Source organism: Acomys russatus, chromosome 10 (genome assembly GCF_903995435.1).
Source record: "Acomys russatus chromosome 10, mAcoRus1.1, whole genome shotgun sequence".
NCBI lineage: Eukaryota > Metazoa > Chordata > Mammalia > Rodentia > Muridae > Acomys > Acomys russatus.
This window is the reverse complement of record NC_067146.1, coordinates 6,904,903-6,909,377: the sequence shown is the minus strand read 5'-3', so window position 1 is coordinate 6,909,377 and position 4,475 is coordinate 6,904,903. Positions and strand designations below refer to the sequence as shown.

Below are 4,475 nucleotides of genomic sequence, written 5' to 3'. Positions count from 1 at the left end.
GGGGATGGAGGATACAAAAATGAATTTAGTTTTCCCACAAAACAAGGCATTTTGTGCCATGATGGCCACATATGTCAACACCAGGATGTCTCTTGGGAGCCGACAGGAGCCTTTCAAAATTATCAGGGAAAGATGTTTGCCATCATCAATTGAACTTGGGAGACATTTTGTTAGTGACACACGTTCCTTCCCCGCCCCTCCCCCCAACAATGAAGTGTTCTGTGTACTAACATCATAGCTTAAAAAAAAAAAGTAAAACAAAATTCTGGTTTTATAAAAGTTGATAAAAATACTACTTCAAATTGTACAGTCACCAGAAGTACACAGTTATCAAAAATGCACACATGTCACTTGGCATGTCCAGCACCTTCGGCTTTCTGTCCCTGGTCTGTTTTGGCGTCTCCATTTTCCGCGGGATTATTCGCATCCTTACCGGCATCAGCTTTCCCCTTCTTCCCCTTGCGTACCTTCCCTCCCTTCTTAGGCTCTGGCTCCGGCTCTGGGGGAGCAGGTTTAGCAGACAACCTTGCAGGTCTTCTCTGTGGCTCGCCCTTTATCTCCTTTAGCACCCCCTTCAGCCTTTCTTTTGGGCATGGCGGCAGTGGCGGGACATTGGCGCTGAAGGCGCGGGATACAGTAGGTTTGGTCCACTCGGGTGTGTGTGTGTGCGGGGGGGGGGGGGGGGGGCCCGGCTCACTCTTGATGCTTCTTCACACTGCTTCGCTAACTTAAAATTTAAAGAGGAAGAGTTGCTTCCAGCCTGGGTACTCTTTATCCCTTCCAGCGTAGAGATGCCTTCTTTCCAGTGACCAATACACTCTGCATAAGTACCTCATGTAAACACTAAAGACAGGCCTCGGTTCAAATTCCAGTTCTGTCATCTCCGAGCTAAGCGGCCTTCAACAAGCTATTCCTTTCTCTAACAACGAACTCCCTCATCTGCAGAGCAGAGAAGAACAAAATACTTTTTGGAAAAGTTTTGGAGGATGAGAGTGAAAGGAAGTCATTCCAATCAAATAGGTATATTATTAGCAATTACCTTAGTGTCCCATGCCTTCAAAGAAAGTAAATGGAGTGTGAATGAAAGAGTGTGACACCTTCTGTATTAAGAAAGATCTCATTAAATTGAATATGCCCCGGGGTGAAACTGGCATGAGTGTTGGTAATTTGACAAAAAAAAATTTTTTTTTCTGAAGATGCTAAAACCTATCAGTTATTCTTGACTCTGACGTCCTCCTCTGGTACTCTGACAGTAGGTAAGCATGCAGCTAGCTGGCTTCTGCTGAGACGATGTGGATGAACGTCAGATGAGTGTTGCTGGGGGCTGGTGTTTAATTCTGAACATCTTCCAATCTTGACTTTGTGGCTTTTAACCAGCGGCTGTTTTTGAGTGATTGCTGAGCACCTTGGAGTGTCTTAAAGCACACAGGGCTATCTGGTCAGCTAGATGGAGGATGGCTAATTAGCTAAAATTAGTTTTCGGAACCAGATGTTATTTGGATATTGTTGCAGTGGGCCTTTAAAAGACATTTATTTGCATAAATGTATCCACATCCTGTTTGTCGATCAAAGTGTCTTGCATTGAGGACTCCTTGGTTGTTTTCTTGGTGTGTTTATTGTTTGAATCTAAAGATCCCTTTTAGTTCTATCTTTCAACCTTGAAGTACACTTCCCTTCTGGTAATGATTAATCTCCAATCAAGCCCCAAACTACTTAGTATGTATTGATCTACTTGAACCCAATTAACCTGAGCCCAGCTTCCCCTTTGGGGCACGTCGACATCTGAAACTACTGAGTTGATTTCTGTTGCTATAATAAAAACAAATGAGTTTTCTTTACCTTCTTAGGTTTGCATTCTTTTAAAAAACATTAAAATGTTTTTAATTAGTGCGCACGTGTGGTGTGTGTGTGTGTGTGTATGGGTTCACCAATGCCGTAGTGCCCATTTGAAGGTCAAAGGATGACTTTTGAGAGTCAGCTTTCCCCCCCCTGCACCCTGTTAACTTTGGCCTCTCTTTGTTTCTGCTGCTGCACTGCAAACCACAGTCTATCTGGCCTCTGAGCTTCCAGATGAGTCTCTTGTATCCACATGCCATCTTGGCCTAGGAGTGCTGAGTGTAAAAATGAATGGCATTGAACTCAGGTCTTCAGGCGGAGCCAACTCCTCAGTTCAGTTTATAGTCTTTAGTTTATGGAGCTAGCTAAACTGAAAAGTTTTTTCATACATTGAAATGGCACGAGAGGCAATTCTCCTTTAAATTACTGAGGTGTAGAATAATACTCTTTCTCATCCAATAGGAAGGATTTGCTTTATGAAAAGTGGAAGCAGATGTACAGCTCATTTTTGTAATCCTGGCACCGAGGCAGGAGGATTGCCACGTTCCAGGACACCCTAGCATACACTGTGAGTTGAATTCAAGTCAGCCTGGGGTTCAGAGTAAGACCCTGTCTCAGAAGACAAAAATATCAACCAAAACAAAAGGCACTTGCTGGAGGGGGCGGGGGAGAAAGAGAGAGGGGGCAAAGATAGAGATGGATATACTTGACGTTGTGTCTTTGTAGAGCCTATTGAGCTCCGTTCTTGCCAGATTAATCTGGAATAATTCCACATTTGGCACAAATTTAAGGTTGGGGTGGAATTCCGTGGGAGATGTCAAGAGCAACCACGAGGAGAAACCATTAGGAGAATGCGTGACAAGGTGAGAACAGGGATTTATAGAACCAAGACACAGTTCTCTATAGCCTCAAGTGATAAATCTGGAAGCAGTGAGAAGTGATGCCTCTATAGACCCAAAGGAGACTTTTTATAACGACCAGAACATCATGTGGAAGAAGCAGGCACCTGCAGGACAGAGAGCAGTTAGCTCAGCTGCTGCCTAGATGACGTTCCTTCAAACGTGCTACTGACGTGGCCTTTTGTGGGCCGAAGAGTGGATTGGTGACTTCCGAAGATTCGGTTTGAATTCCACGATGCTTGGGTTTCATTTCTTTAAAAACTGAGCCTGAGAAATAGGTCTCGTGTACTCACTGGATGTGATGTGGACAAGTCATGGATACTTCCTGGGCTCTAAGTATTTGGCTTCGGGAACAGGATGTTGCGTCTCCCTTGCGTTTGAGTGGTGCCTAGCCAGAAAGGTTAATAGGAAAGACTGGACCTCTGAACACCATGTTTACCTCTTGAATCTATCCGAAAGCTAAGGCTTTAGTGACTTACAAAAGGGCACCAATCTACTCACTGTCATTTCAAAGTTTATGAAAGTAGATAATCCATATTGTAAGATGGAGCCAATCTGTAAGTATCAGTGGAGTAATTTTCCTTTGGAAGAAAAAAATATATAATCTGGAAATTTTCAAATTTTCTGTGATTTCTTGCTATATCATGATTTCACTAGATGATGGTTTGAGTCTCTGCATCTTAGCACTGCTCCGGCTTCATGTATCACTCTTAGAATTACAGCTCCTGAAATTGTGATCCTAGGAATCTTCCATCTCTAGATCAGCTTCTTTTCAGAATCCAATATTGGCTGGATCTCAGGAGAGGGCACCGAAGGAGCTCAGGCAATTGCACTTCTAGTTTCATGAATCAACACATCCCTCAGAGCACCGAGCACACGGCCAAATGTAATGTGTACTCAAAGCTCTTTCCAGCGTACTTACTTTCCAGCAACCCAATTCACCCTCTCTCCAAATGGATGTTCTTGTAATGACAGATTTTACTTTGAAAACAATGATTATTTGTGGTGGAGGTTTCCATGAGGACAAAGGCCTTTGTATTGTATCTCCAGAAAATAACAGAGTTTAGCAGTTAGTCAGAACTCAGTAATATTTTTGTGAGAGCTATAAGATTTCAAACTTCTTTGATCTGTACTTCTAATGGTGAGAGAGCCCCCTGCTGGAAAAAATGGGTCTTTTATGTGCTATTAGCAGTGTGCTGCATCCTGAAACTATTTCAGTGAATCGGTCAGTACTAGTTTAGACCACAACTTAGTGGTCACATATGATAAGACTCTCTTAGGAATTATCTGACAGAGCAGGACTCAGTTGTCAGTAGTTGGAGCTATTACAGACAAGCAATTGGTTCGAGCCTCTTAGATAAAAAATTCTTAATGTACATCTAATACAATTATTATAAATATGTTGAACTATATAATACTCTTTATTAATTCTTTAAGATGTTAGTAGATGACCATATTTTAACACCAAATTACTAATATGTCATATGATTAGTATAAACATACCTGCCAAATGCAATTTATAAATTAATTTGACACATTTACTAATACATATGTATATAAGTATACATGTACATTCATGGATCAGAACAATCATCTTTGTGATATTAAGAAAGTGATTCGTAATAATTATTTGGTACTACCTTTTACAGAATCAGGATAGAACATTAGTTCTTCTAATTCTTCAATGATGAAAATCATCATTACTTTTCACTCACCTGGTTTGACAGAAGCAATACATAC

The 4,475-nt window shown here is 41.6% G+C and overlaps 1 pseudogene; it reads right to left on the bottom strand.

The window, feature by feature from the left end:
• Positions 1–347: 347 nt before the first annotated feature.
• On the bottom strand, positions 348–594 carry LOC127194228 (non-histone chromosomal protein HMG-17-like; annotated as a pseudogene).
• Positions 595–4,475: the final 3,881 nt, after the last annotated feature.